Below are 15,132 nucleotides of genomic sequence, written 5' to 3' on the forward strand. Positions count from 1 at the left end.
AGTGTATTTTACGGTAAAGGATTATAGGTGTACACAGGAAGAAAGCCTTGGTTTAAGGTGTGCACTGGTAGGACCAGGCAATAGGAGTGCAAAGTGCTCAAGTAAGAATTCATAAGGAGATATGCAATCCTAGGAGCCCAGGCTGATTTAGGTTCAGAAGCATAAAAACCACCAAAGGATATGTTTTAGAAGAAGCACCAGATATTTAGCAGACAATTTTGGACTGAATATTCATTCATGTGTTTAGGAAACAGTAGAAAAATTGGTACATTGGTACATTGTACCACAGATATTCCACAGATATCCCAAGTATTAAGGGAAGAAACAAGAAACAAACCACTTCTGCTCACTCCCTCACATATTCCAACCTCTAATTGTAATTAGAGGAATCTCTGATTCATATGTATTTTTAATGAAAGTTATGGTAAAGGTAAAGGTTCCTGTACTGCACCACAGTGTAGACCCTCACTTGTTGGGGAATCTGGGATTTTATCCTTTGAACTTCCATGAGGTTATTTTCACTTACACTAGGGGTCCAGAAGAGATGTACCATTTTTGAGTCTCCTTGTGATTAAAATTGAATAGCCTGAGATCAAGAGAGCTTTGACATCATAGCTAATTAGATACAGTAATTAAAAAAGAAAACAGCAGCAATTGTCTCACAGCATGACAGACACACTGAACACTTTAGTGTGGGTGCTCAGTTCAGTTCTCAGCAGTGCTGCAGCTCATGGCCACTGGTGCCTGCTTAAGTCACCAAATGAAGTTTGACATCACTGACCTAGATCTCAGTGTCAGGAAAGGATTTACAAATTAAAACTAGAGTCTAGCAGACTTGCCTCATAGGCTGGAGAGATCAGTGCTGATCATAACACAATTTCAGCTGTCAAAATGCACGCCCAGAGCTGTCAGGAAGGGTACCTGTTGAAGAGGAACTATACACATTCTAAAGCACCTGGAAACAGACAGGACAAATACCATTTGGGGGGGTTCAAGATTCCTGTGTTTCAGACTATAAGAGAACATTACTGCAAGTCACAGAAGACCAAGTGTTTCAAAATCATAAAAACAAGAGAAATAATTATGATCAAATCTCTGTGAGAAAATAGGAAGAGAATAAGCAATTGCAAAATGTGCAGATAATTCAAGTGCAGTTGAAGACCATTCTAAAGTGATTAGACTGGAAGTCAATACTTCTGAGACAAAGTCATTTTAGAGGTGACGAAAAATACTTCTTGCTGCACAGCAGAGCGGTTTCTATCAACACCTAGATGTGGCCCAGAAGCATTACAGCATTTAGACATCTCACAATTTTGTAAATACCATAAATCTAAAAAGGACAGAGATATCCCTTCATTCAAAAATTACATTATGCTGAGAATTTAACCAACCAGAAATGTCTCAATTAAAAAAATAAAGTTTTGGAAATGCTCCCTCATTGAAATGTTCCTAGTGTAAATAAAATTTCCATCTCATATTCAGGAAACTTCATGGTTTAACCACACAAGTATCTCAACAGTTTAGAAATTTGCACAGGGTGACTTTGAGCTAGAAATTTCATTTATCTTTTAAGAGAGTTCAAGTCAAAACAGATTGGCCTGACCCAAATCTGGGGTTTATGCCTAATTGTTTTTAAAATAAACAATTTGCTCCAACTCATGACAGGAAAAACCCCAAACATCCAGAGTTAACACAGTGAAATCAGAACAATTCTCTATTGCAAAGATGATGTGCATTTCCATTGACTGATATATATGTATTCTTATTTGTTCATGTGTCAAGGTCCTCCTTGAAGACATTTTCGCTTCAAAGAGAAAGTAGAGCATGAAGCTTTGGACAGCACTTTCTCTCCAGAAAACTGAGAAGCAAACTCTACTAGGTAGGTAAAAGAGGCTGGGATATCACCTGTAGAAAATTAGTGACAGGATAATTTTTTGGGGAATCTGAGTTGTGTCTTAACAGAATCTTACACGTTCCCTCTTCTGAGCTTTCCTGGGTTTACACATTTTGATCTTTTAGGACACTTTTGGTACAACTCAAGTGCAGGAGACCATTTTGCAACACTGGAAAGGAGAATGAAAAGGCCATGAGGCTTCTGGCTGTTCTCTCTGTCCATTTTAGACACCACTTTCTCCACCCCAAATCAGTAACTGGGAGAGTTATTTTCCGTCCTGCTCCCACTTAGATGAGCAAAGGTACAGCCAGAGTTTTATCTGCAGTGAGTGAAAGAACTGCAAAAACCATTGATTCTATTCTGGGCTCCCACCACCCCCTATTGACCTTCCCTTCCTTACTGATCACTATAATAATGATATTTTCCTCAAATTTCTTACCATCTGGCAATCAATGACCCAAATCTACAATCAGTTTTGCCTCTGATTGTGAAGGAAGAAACAAAAGGTCAACTGCAGCCAAAATACAGAACTGGTCCAGAAGAGAAGTAAAGTCTCATTCTACAAAGCCCATCCTTAGATTTTGTATAAGCCTCACCAGACATCTGACAAAACTCAGGCCCCACTTTTTCCCTTGCAGACCCATAACATTTGTCAGAGTTAAATGGATTCTGGCCACCATCTAGCATTTACAAGCTATTACAAGAAATAACTGGAGAATAATTTGTGTCTGTGATTTACACAAGAGTATAACTTTGCTTTTTAGGATCAGGTGACGTTAGCAGGGTGGCTGTAGGGAAAAAATACGCACCATGTGAGCTAGGAACACAAACCAAAATCTGAAGAGAGCAATTGTTGGAGTACTCTATTTATTCATCTCTGCACAGACATTTTTTCCTCATTAAAAAAATTAACCTTTGAACCAGTCAGCCTGCCTTCAGCTGCTTGTTCCCAGAACAGCTATCTAAAATGAGACAAAACAGGATGAGAAGGGAAATACAGGCAGTGGAATCTCTTTCTTGTCTCTGTTACACAAAAAATGCCAGAGTTACTGTACCTCAGATTCATTCCCTAAAAATAAATTACCTTCCAAAGTGCTCTTGAAAGAAAACCCAGGTCAGTATATCCACCAAACTACAACAAAAACATATTCTGTATCTGCTGCCTCAACACCAGCTGCTTAGAGCCTCAGCTGCTTAAAAGAAAACTTATTCTTTACATTTCTAGCAGAGTTGCTGCCAACCTATCTGTTAGAGAACAAAGCTGGAGAAGAAGTAAAGGATATACACATGAAACAAGAAAATTCAATTTCCTCATTAAAATTAATATTAGGCAGAAATTGCCTCTTTTAAAAGTCCTAAAACCCTAAGGAAATCGCAGCATGCTTTTCGTCTAGCAGAAATAAATTCCTACTTTGAACAGATTCTAATGACTAATTTTTTTTTTAGCTCATCACGAGACAAGTTACTTTCTTTACTGGTGCTCACCTGCCACTACAAGGTGAGTAGAAGAGCCCAATAGGTTGCTGTTGTACAGCTAGAATAATGTAACCACCTTTCCTTTCCCTGGATTTTTGAAGCACTTCTCTATTGATTTTCAAGAGTGTTTCCTATTTAGGATAGGCGCTTTCCCTTTCTGTACAGATGGATAAAGACTGAAAAAAGAACAGAAGGCCTAGGCATGAAGTCAAAAGCAGAATTGAGAACCTGTATATTCATCTGTTTTTTAATTAATTCTCAGTTAGATGCTGGAACCCACCACCTTGGTTTTACTGAAATTAAATATTTTTTTGCAAAATACACAATTGTATTTGTTTCATTTTATTCAGTTTTTCAATTATCATATATAAGGGTAAAACCAGAAAGGTCATTCTTAAATGGAAAGCAGGAAGATTTTTTTCTTAGAAACATTTTTAATAATGTGAGAGCAAAGAATTCACCACCAAAAAGCTGTTCTTATGGATTATCATAATACCACATATGAAGAAGCTAGAGAAACTTCACTGGCTGTGTGACAATTACCCATACCTTTCCTTTATGCCTCAAATAAATTGCCTCTTGAACCATATTTTCTTCAGCTCTCCCATCCAGGCTTCATGTGAAGTCTTCACTAAGGTAGCACAAGAAATTCAAAGCCAGCTCTAGGTAAAAAGAGAGCAGATTTCAAGCACAACTGAGATGACATGGACACCTTACTTATTCTACTTTGGACTGACCAGACATTTGACTATCCTGTGGCTGAAGAGAAAAGCCACAGAAGCTCAAATGCCCGCCCTTTTTAATGCCAAATTTTGGAGCCTCAGGGAATCCCCTGCTGTTCTTCGCAGACTAAACAAGTTGTCAGCAGCACAGTCCAAGCGACAGAAACTGTAGACAAAGGGCTTTTTGGTAAGCCTTGTTTCAGGCCCACAATGTCAGATGCTCATCTATGAAACAAAGCCACCCTGACAGTAGTCCCACACCACAGCAGCGTGAGTTGCAGCCATCCAGCTCTGTGCCAGAGCAGCTCCGTGTGAAATGCGCACAAGGGTTTGTCAGCTGTGTACACTGACACACCAGAGACACGCTGTCCTGCTTTGCCCTCCTGCTCTCTGCTTTCAGACTGCTTCAAAAGGACGTGCACAAGGGAGAAGTATGAGGTATGAGCTGCTGGTTACCACCAGGGACAGCTGATATCAGGACACTGGGATTTTATCTTCAACTTTGTCTTGCCCTCTCTGGTTTAGGTTTAAGCCCAGACAAAGGCAGAACTTCTGCCCGAGAAGCATTAGGAAGACAAGTGAGAAGATTCCTTTGTCTGCATCCCATGTAGCATTTAAACTGTTTAACAGAAAATGAGATTATTTACTTCTAAAAGTTGTGATGGATATTAGCCAGCTGTGATTCACTTGGCCTCAGATAGAAAGTTTAACAACTATACAGCCTGTTCAGCATCATGAGCCTACCAAATATTAGGGGCCCATCATTTTCTGTTCTCCTGGAAGCAGCACAGCTCTTCCACAGAAGCCTGAGCATATCAAACTGCAGTCTTCCCCCATTAAGCTTCATTGTTCCTCACATTGCTAATGACAAAAATGACACAGCAAAATACCTTCATATGATATATTTTTAAAAACTCTATTCCTCTTCATCTACAAAAATAAGAAAATTCTTACCCAGGCTTCAACATGCTTTATTTTAAACTCTGAGAGAATATTGCCAAAGGTCATGTTATCTTTAGCTTACTTCACTTGTGTAACAGTGACTAGACACTGAATAAACTGAACACTTGCCCCTCACCACACAGCACTGGCATATGGCTATAGCTGCTCCTGCTAAGGTAAGTTTATTTATCTTTTTAAAAAAAGTACAAATGTTGTATTCATATTTCTAGAACCCCATACCTTCTGAGGGGTTTTCTCACAAGCAGCTCTTCTAAGCAGTGTTGTTTCTCCTTCTTCATCAGGGCTCCCCCAAGACTCTCCCTAACCAGCCAGCCCACCCCCTTTTATCCCAGTTATCCTCATTAGCCACAGCTGTCACGCAATTAAGGACATCACCGCTGCAGCCCATTTAGAACAACTAGGATCAGGGCAAGGCCACTTATACAATAAATATATTTTACTAGGACTCCTACTATATACAAACACACACCTGAAGGCAGGTATTTCCAGTTATCTTTCACCTGTATATGGCACAGGTTAAAGTGAGAATTTGGTGCCTTCCACATGGCCCTGTTGCACTATAGGCATTGATGGTGAATTTTTACACAGTGAAAAAAGGGCTGTTTAGCTATTTAAACTTGGTAACTCTACAAGCAGGCCTTAGTTCAAAACTGCGGCAGAAACTGGTGCATAAAAAACTGTGGCAGAAATTGCTGCATATTTTGTTTACAAAGTTACTTAATCCTTTTACAGACTATGTCAAGAGCAAAGATTTGATTCTTGTTCAAGTCCAGTCCATCACACTTTTTCGGGTTTTAACATTACTCAGATTTGCTTACATTTCATTTTAGCAATTACTTTCTAAGAAATACCATTTTGAAGATATTTCTCCAGCTTCAGCAGTAAATATAGCTACTCTGCTCTGATGTGAACTGCAAGATAAAAACTCAGGGTCCTTATTTATTGAGTATCAAAGAAACTGGAAGCCTGTGTCCCTGCATTGCTGTCCCCTTTATTGAATAACCCTTGTTTCCGAGAGACTCGGGGACCCAAACAGGGGGCTGGTTGTTGGGCTTTCCCTTACAGCTCCTGGCTGCTTTTAGCCAGATCCTGGGCTCACAGCACTGGGCTGCCCATGCCCATTGAGCCACATTCTTGGCTGCTGGCTCCTTCCCATGCCTGTTTCTATGGCACTTCCTCATCCCCCTCCCACCTGCATCTCTGCTCACAACAACACTAAATGAGAATCTTTGTTTGGGCTCAGGACAGGAGCAGGCTTTTTGATAGAGCTGCCTTTTTTTCCTGGCATGTGGAAAGTAAACACCACACTCCCCAGCTTTAAGCAAATGTTAAGCTTCACCTATAATAGCATTAATACTTACAACTTCGTTGCACACAAATCAATCTAAAGAGCAGCTCCTTCCACCACATCCTGCCTTTGATTTCAGAAATGATGTTTCTGGATTGCATCTGTGCATTGCTGTATTGATACATCCGATCAATCTTTGCCACTCAGATTCTTGCTATAATTAAGACCCTCAAAAGAAAGCTGAATGAATAAAGCATCCCAAATGGCAAAAGACTTAGGTATTCTAGCAATAAACAAAATGTAAGAAATTATAAAACTAACCTGTGATGTGGTTGGAAAAGAAAATGTTTCAGAACATCACTGAGTGAATGAATACTCATCTACTGAATTGAATGCTGTGTGAACCTACCTTCCAGCTACCTTCAAATGTTTGGAGTTAGGAGCATTTAATAGCATTTCATGCAAATACAAATGTAGACATCCCAGTGAAGAACATGAAACTAATTAGCTGAGTTGGTCTGTGTAACGCTAGGCCACAACAGCTTATAATCAGAAACAGTGACTGAAGAGGTTTGACTGGACTGATTAGAAGGCTCCTCCTCAGCTCTCAGCATTTAGCATTGTCACACCCAACAAGAGGTTCATCCTCCCCATGAATGCCTGCTATGGACAGGGCAGCTGTGCTTCACCCCACACTTTAGGCCCACAGCAGCTGGGACCCATTTTGGCCTGGATGTGCAGTCCAATTACAGGTTAAACAAAACATTGAACAGTAACCCCAGAATATGCCCCAGCATCTGCCACTGCAGAGCATCAGAATGGAAATTCCTGGCCCATCCTCACGAGAGCATTATTCCACTATATGGGTTTGTTTGTTTAACCTCTTTTTATTCTCCAACTAGCTTTGAGGTTGAACAACAGGCTCTGGAATGACTCCCCTAGGGACAATGGCTGACCCTCACAATCTGACAACCATCTGCTGAAAGTAAATTTAGGGAAAATATGCCCATACAGTCCTGTCTGGCAAAGAACCACACGGAATATAAGCAATTCAAACCAAACTGAAAAAGTGGCCAAGGAGCCATTGCATTACCTTGGTTTATAGCAAGGACTTTGCAATACAGCAACATAGCTATAATAAAAATCTGATTCTTAATGTGGGAAATATAAAACAAAGCAATAGTATTCCCAGATTTTTTTTCTGAAGCAGAATACCAAGGTTTTTTCTCCTTTCAGGTCATTTAAAATGAATGTCATTATACACAGTCAAGTCTTGGCCACTATAACTAGACCCAAAGGAATTGAGGAAGATCATTGAGTGGAGTGGCAAGACAGAAGGTCATCAAACCAGAACCATATTACTCTCTCGTGACATCTGATGGAGCCATGACAGCAGTTTGGATGCTAGATAACATGAATATTCATCTTTATGATTTACAAGTTACACTGTGACTTTGGAGTGACACTTCTAATGTGCCCTTGCAGTACCTTTGTGACATTCTGGGGAATGAACAGGGCCAGAACTCTGGCATGAAGTATCATCCACTTTATTATTATTATTATCTTTTATTGTTAATCAGCCCCTGCACTTGGAAAAAGATGTAAGCAACAGGCCTGAACAGTAAAGGGATGTACTAGCAGATTTGTAAAAGAAGTCAACAGAATGATGCTACCTCAAAGCATTTTCCCAAAGAAGCTGTGACCTGCATGTATGCAGCTTTAATAACAAAATCAGAGGTTTCCACAATGAAACCACAGCGAAAACATTTACACCAGAAATTTTCCCTCCTCTGGAGAAGTCTCATTTCAGTTCAGAGGCAGATAGGACAAAAATAATAACTGTCCTGAGTTTCTAAGAGAAGTTTCTTAGAGAGAAAACTTACAGAGGCAGGTTGAGCTGGCAGAGGTCCATCTTGGCCACTCCTGCAGATGTAGTGCTCCATTGCTGAACCTCTGCTTGGCCTGGAACTTTGTCTTTAATAAACAGCGCACCCATAAAAACTAAGATTCACGTTACAGTGTGCCTCTCAAGTTTGGCTACTTTCTATGTGGAGTTCCGAACATTCTATGAAAAATCAGACTGCCAAGGGAATCTGCTTGTCTTCCTGCTTCAAAGGAAGAAAAACAATAAAACCCCACTCTCTTCAGCGCCGTCCAGCCCCTGACACAGAGGTATGGAAGAGTTACCAACACAATGAGCTAAAGACCTGGGATTATTCACTGGAAGGGGAAACCTCCTGAATTCCTGCACGCTTTCTTCTGGCCTAACGTTATTTAACACAAGCACTTTAACAAAGCGCTGCGGGGCAAAACATGGAATACTTTCGTGAGGAGCTCCGGAAAAGATTTAAAACCTCCCTCCACGCATTTCCTCCCCCCATTATTTCTCCTATCGGCTGTTCGGTTGTTTCGCGTCCCCTCCCACCCGTCCCTGCTCTCTCCCATCAGTGGGTGTTCCCGCGGGGGCCCGGCTGGAGCCGAGGGGCGGCTGGAATCGGCAGCGGGACGGGCAAAAAACACTGGCCCGTACGGGGATCGAACCCGCGACCTTGGCGTTATTAGCACCACGCTCTAACCAACTGAGCTAACCGGCCCGCACGCTCCGCCTGGAGCGGAAAGCCTGTCCAGTCCGTGTGGTAGCAAAGCGGTGTCACTGCTACCGTCAGCCTTCCGGCTCCTGCGGGGCCAGCGCCGCCTGCCCGGGGCTGGGAGCGCTCCCCGCGCCCGCTGTGCTCCTCACACAGACACCCTGCGCTGTTCCCGGGGCAGGGATACGCACACGCGCTTTCCCCGGCGGAGACAGGGAGGCGACAGCGCGGCGAGGCCGTAGAGGTTCCGTCTTTTGTTTTCCGGGCTCCTGGGCCGAGCCCCGGCCGCCTCCAGCGCCGCCCCGAGCACTTAGGGGCTTTGGGCGAGGCCTCCCGGGGCCCTTCCCACAAGGGTTGTGCCATGACGGGGCGAAACTCGGCGCAGCCTGCGGCAGGGCTGAGGATAAGAGCAGCCGCACTCTGAAATTCACCGGGCATGAGGCAGGGCCTGAAAGAGCTTACCTGCCGTGAAGTAACACAAGGAAGAGTTACTCACAATCTCTTTCTAAGCCCTATTTTGTAATACACAGCCAAAGGTTTCTGGTTTACCATGTTCATTTTCGTGGCTTAGACTGTCGTTATAAAAAAAAAAATAATCAAGCTTTTCATATACTTGGTCTTCTTGGCAGAACTCATTATAGAGGAAAAAAACATGGGGTATCTATATCTTAGCCTGGGATGAGACTCACTCAGGATCACTGGGATGAGAGTGCACTGTTTTTTGTAGTCCACACTCATCCTTGTGACCACTTTTTTTTTTTTTTTGCCTGATTTACACCATCAGTTCCCCTTTATTGCTGTTAGCCCATCTGCTTGGCAGCACTTTCCTCAAACACCCATCAAATTCCCCAAACCTCATTTTGCCCAGCTTCTTCATAAAGTTCTTCATCCCTAGGAGCAAACTGATCAAATCAATTGCCAGTTCCAACCTGTCATTTCTCCTTCCCCTCTTCTGTTTGATGTCCATGAAATAGCAACCAGCCAACTGCCAGGAAGCACATATGCTCTGGGATCTTGATAACCAGCTATATTTTCTGGGAAATGTCATCCTGTGTGACGCTAAACTCACTCAAATATTTAAAAGCAAGGTCACATCTGGAACTTTAGGACAAAGATGACAAGTGAAAAGGCAAAAAGAAAACACAATCACAGAATTTCCTGAACTGGAGGGGATCCACAAAGATCGTGTTGGACATTTCCCAAACAAGCCACAGCATAGGTCTGTGCAGGGAGTCTGGGTACTCTCCAGACTGATAGAACAATAATTGGCAGGTGCAGGAACAGCAGACCTTTTTCTGTGCATCTGTCAAATAGATTCTCAAATGGATTCTCACTTTGGTTTTAGGTAAGAAACTATTAGATTTTTTTTTTGGTTAGTTGCTCCACAGACATCAAGATAGCAGAGGTGAGGATTAATTGTTTTTCTCGACTTTCTGACCAGAATGTCAGGAGAAGTAGCTCAAGGCAGTAACCTATTGCCTAATTCATAGCTGTCCACCATTGTTTTTGAATCAAATCAGGTCCAATTATGCAATGAAAAACTCAGTGGCCTTTGGCTGTTTCTCTCCTCTACCTCCTAGCTAGGCTAAGCAGACTTGTCTTTTTCGACAAAGTTTAATCAGCAAGATGCTGAATGCAAACCCCTGTTCTTCCAAACCCTATCTACACACAGAAATAACATCCTACCTTTTTAGGAGAGATTCTGTCGGGGCCTGCTGTACAAGCAACAGATTTTCTGTGATTAGACAGTGACAGATAATATAACAGTCCAGGAGATCAATGCTGCCTCCAGGAAAATAAAATTTTCTAATTGAACAGTAAACTCTGCTTTCTCTCCAGGGTGTGGGATCCATACTCTCAAGCAAAGAAACAAACCAGCTTAGAATGAGAAACAGTTATCAGGCTATATACTGAGTATCTGTACTGTAATGGAATTTAGAGGTTGTACAAACAAAACGTTTTCAAGTATTTCCCAGCACCGTTGGTGTCAGACAATTGTGCTTGCAAGTGCTTTATCAAACAGAAACTGAGCTGTAAGGGTTTTGCTAATGCAGGGCCTCAGCTGGACACCTCAACAACTTCAGATTTTTACAGCACATTTAGAAGATCTGTGAGAATGTTCCCCTCATAACCTTCACCGTCATAAAGAGCATTTTCAAAAGCATCCATATTTAACAAGGGCACACACAGACAGCAGGACACTGAAGAACGAAGGTGGCCCAGGTGCTTGAGCTCTGTCTCAGCTCTGTGCAGTTGCCAGTTTCCTCTCTGCCACAAGTCACCCAGCACCTCTGGCCCTGAGCTCTCCGGCTCCTTTCCATCCCTGGCCCTGCAGTGAGAGCAGTCCCAGCTCTGTGCTCCCGGCTGTCCCCCAGTACAGTGCAGCCTGCACCTCCCGTACTTTGTGCTGGAATCCCAACAGCTGGGCCCCAGCCTGTTGTCTGCAGAGGAAAAGGATGCTTTCCTCGAACTCAGTACAGTTCAAGATTACAAAGATGCTTCTGCCTCTGTGCCTAAGAAAATTACTTCGTTCCCTTCTCACAGGCAACATGTTGCCAAATAATAGAAGCTTCACACCCCCACTGTGCTGCAGCCTGTATTACACATCACGTGCTGCCACAGGCCCTGCCACCATGAACCCTGCCTCTGTAAGAGAGCAAGGCCATCTTCCAGAAGATATTTAGAGAGAAAGTGAAACACAGCATGCTCATGAGCTTCTCTCTGCCTCTGTCCCTCCCCACGTGCCTGTGCTGCAGGGCACATTAGGATCTTATTTCACACAAACCAGTAAGGCATCTTTCAATGTGCTCTTTGGTCACTGCTCGCTTCCCAACCCAAAATGGATCTGGACCAGCAATTTATCAACAAAGGGTAGCTTTAGGCCTTCTGCAGCCACGTCCTGTTTGTTCTAATCTGTCCTCAATTCAGAATTGACAACTAGCAAGAAAAATCATTAGCTGCCCAAATAAAGGGGCATAGCTAATGTTTTCAGTCTGAACACTATACAAAGATTTATTAATAAACTTGCAATTGAAATTTCACTCATAAGTATGCTAATTTAAGTTATTTGCATATGTCTGTGCATCAAAACAGAATAAATACCCATAAAGTTATAGTCAATAATATTTAATAACCCCAATCCTGAAGTAAACATTTGGTGGTCATAAAGTGTTTGTTGAAGTTTTGAATGCTATATTTATAGAATACTATAGTTATAGCATTTTTAATAATAGCTACTGTGAGTTTTTAATAAAACAGTCAAGAGGACTGTTCTTATCCAGCCATTACTAGTGTTCAGAACTAGAAACCTGCAGATTCAAAAATCACATTTGGAAACAGGGCATTATATCCAGTAAAACCTTCACAGTACATTCCTGCTACAGCAATAGCAACAATGTCATGCTTTGAATACAAAACCCAATCTTAGTTTTAGCTTCTCTGTGTTGGCCAGCAATGAGTGAAGAAAACCCCAGAGTTCCAGGAAGAATAAAAACCTTCACTTCAGCCACTTAAAGTAAACTATGAGCATTGTTCCTGCAATGCCTGCACGCCATCACTGTGCTTATTTAAGGCCATATGTACCACAAGGCATAGAATAGTTTGGGCTTGAAGGGAACTTCAATATCATCTAGCTCCAACTCCCTCTGCCACAGGCAGGGACGCCTTCCATTACACCAGAGCACCATCTAACTTGGCAGGAACACTTCCAGGGATGGGCATCCACAGCTTCCCTGCATAGCCTGTTCCAATGTGCCTCACCACCCTCATGGTAGAGAGTTTCCCCTGTTCTCTGACATAGGAGTAAGCTATCCAAAGGACAGCACAAGTCCCACATTTCTCAGAAGACATGGCATATAGGAAACACCCACATCTGGTACACCCCTTAGCAGACTACAGCCCTAAAATAGTGTACAGCTATGCACATACAGCTGTCCCCTCCCACAGCAGCATGCTGGAATGAAACCCCAATAGTAATGTTCCAGTGCCCAGGCTGCTGGCAGAAGACATGGCTGTAAAGATATTTCTGTCATGGTTCCTGAATCTGTTTTATTCCCCTGGAAAGTGTTTTGAGATGCTCTGCAACTCTCAGCCCCCAGCTAACACCAGGCATCACTTTACCATTTGACATGCCACATTAAGCCTACAGTAAGCATTACAGGGGTCACCAGGATGAGTTATTATTAATACCATCTCATTATTAGTGCTGAAATTATTGGCAGCTTCTCCATTTTTCACTAGTGCCTGTTTGCTTTGTTCCTGCTATTGATGGGCAGAATGGATTAGACTACATAAGATTTACATCCAGCTCAAGTGATACACTCCCACAGACAGAAATAAGAGTTTGATTTTCCCTTTTTTTGTTCAGAAAAAAATTATAAGTTTGAGCCTCATGAAACCATACTTATTCTTTTACATTTACGATGTGAAGATGGAAGTTAATTATTGCTCCAGAGCAGTTAGAAACTTTGTTCTAGTCTATCTGTTTTATAAAAGGTCCATTTGCTGGTGGCTTTCATTAAAATAAAAACCCAACACCTTAGAATGGTAAAAAGACAGTGTACTGTGTGTTTTCACTATAACCTGCTTTCAGGTGAGTATGCTTGACTTTTAAGCAAGGACTGCAGAACCACCACACAACTTCTTGTTATATGCTGAGGAAAGCTGGTCAATGCAGTTCTTTAAACTTGAATATTCAGAGAGGTATGTTTTACAAGCTACTTATATTTTAATTGGAAACAGTCAGGGACATCCTGACCAAGTAACAGGACATCCCTCCTTCCTCACCTCAAAAAAAGATAAATTCAGACTTACTTTTTGTGAAGTTGCTGAAATCACTTCCTTCTTCCTCTTTGGTTTTTACCCCTGCTCCCAGCTACAGAGCTTACATAGAAGAGCAGTACACCAGAAAATGTATTTGCATTAAAGCAAAATCTGCCTCCTATTCAATGAGGCTTTACAAATGAAGTATTTTTTCCCTAATATGCCAGGCCTCTGTACCTTTAGTCTGCATTGCAATACTAAGTGTCTTTATTATAACTCACAGTATTTCCTTGTGAAAAGTCCAATTTGTGATCAGACAAGTGTCCATTAGCCTTCATTCAAAACCACTGCCATAGCAATAATTTTTTTATTAGACCTGTAAAACCTGCTGTTTCTGGCCCTCCTATTCCTTCAGTCCAAGCAGACATCCTCTCTTCTGTTCTGTAACACACCCAGCGGTCATTAAATTTCCATTTGAAAAGAATTAAAAAGGACTATAATTTTTATGCTATTAAATTGGACCAATTATTTCTTGAAGCCACAACCGTATAATTTTCTATAAGCACTGAAGAAAAATCAATATCCCAAGTTCATAAATTATTTATTACTCCATCAGGCTGCCATTTGTTAACATAACAGAAGTACACCATTCTGGACCTGAACAAGAACTGCAGCTTTCATTCATATAGATAAAAAGGATGCCCACAAAAAAACCCAGTGAACTTAAAGAACAGTCCAAATACCAGAAGTACTCCTGATTTCCTATGCCCCTGCTCCCTGAAGACAGCTATTTCTCCATAAGAAATGCTAGGAAACAAAGTGTCTCTATGTTAATAAAATGTCGTGCATGATTCATGTCAGAGGTGACATTTAATTATTTTGGTGGGTTTCTTGCTAATTTAGAAATGCGTTCCATGTATAGCCAACAATTACAGTTAGTGCTTATGGAACCAGGTTTCTGAATGTTGGAAGCAGTGTACAGTGTAACTTGAAAGTGTTTAAAGAAAAATCACATAATAGTTCTATACTTTATTGTGTTGATCTTCTTAATGCCATGAAGGATGTGGCAGTACATACCATTTAGCTACAAGTTTATTGTTGGTTAGTTTCTTTTAAACCTAGGATCCTTTTTTGAACCTAGTGGTGGTTTTCTCAGCTTCTGACACAGTCCACAGCATTGCCACTGTTCAACGCTCACATGGCTCTTTTCATCTTTACATGTAACAGCAATAAGTTTTTGCAACCACCATATACATTAACATTTGTTTTCCTTAAAGCAGAGGAAGAAGCAGCTGAAGTATTCAGAAAAATCAGGGATTCATGCAAGGCAAAGCACTCACTCTACAGTACACATCATGATGGGCTATCAAACCATTCCACGTCTTGAAAAAAGCATTTGAGGCCAGTTAGAGAAGAATCACAGTGACACCCATTATCCCA

General features: G+C 41.7%; 1 long non-coding RNA gene and 1 other non-coding gene across 3 annotated transcripts in view; both read right to left on the reverse strand.

Annotated features, from left to right (window-relative positions):
- LOC102071417 (uncharacterized) overlaps window positions 1–9,250 on the reverse strand; it is a 61,392-nt gene extending 52,142 nt beyond the window's left edge. For both annotated transcript variants that reach the window (XR_001332933.3, XR_012579190.1), the window contains exons 1-2: window positions 8,227–9,250; window positions 3,920–4,032 (exon numbers count right to left, since the gene is read on the reverse strand). This is a non-coding gene — a long non-coding RNA (uncharacterized LOC102071417). The remainder of the gene's footprint in view (window positions 1–3,919; window positions 4,033–8,226) is intronic.
- TRNAI-AAU (transfer RNA isoleucine (anticodon AAU)) lies at window positions 8,864–8,937 on the reverse strand. Its single transcript has one exon. It is a non-coding gene; the product is annotated as a tRNA-Ile (tRNA).
- Window positions 9,251–15,132: the final 5,882 nt, after the last annotated feature.

The sequence above is a fragment of the Zonotrichia albicollis genome, chromosome 2 (genome assembly GCF_047830755.1).
Source record: "Zonotrichia albicollis isolate bZonAlb1 chromosome 2, bZonAlb1.hap1, whole genome shotgun sequence".
NCBI lineage: Eukaryota > Metazoa > Chordata > Aves > Passeriformes > Passerellidae > Zonotrichia > Zonotrichia albicollis.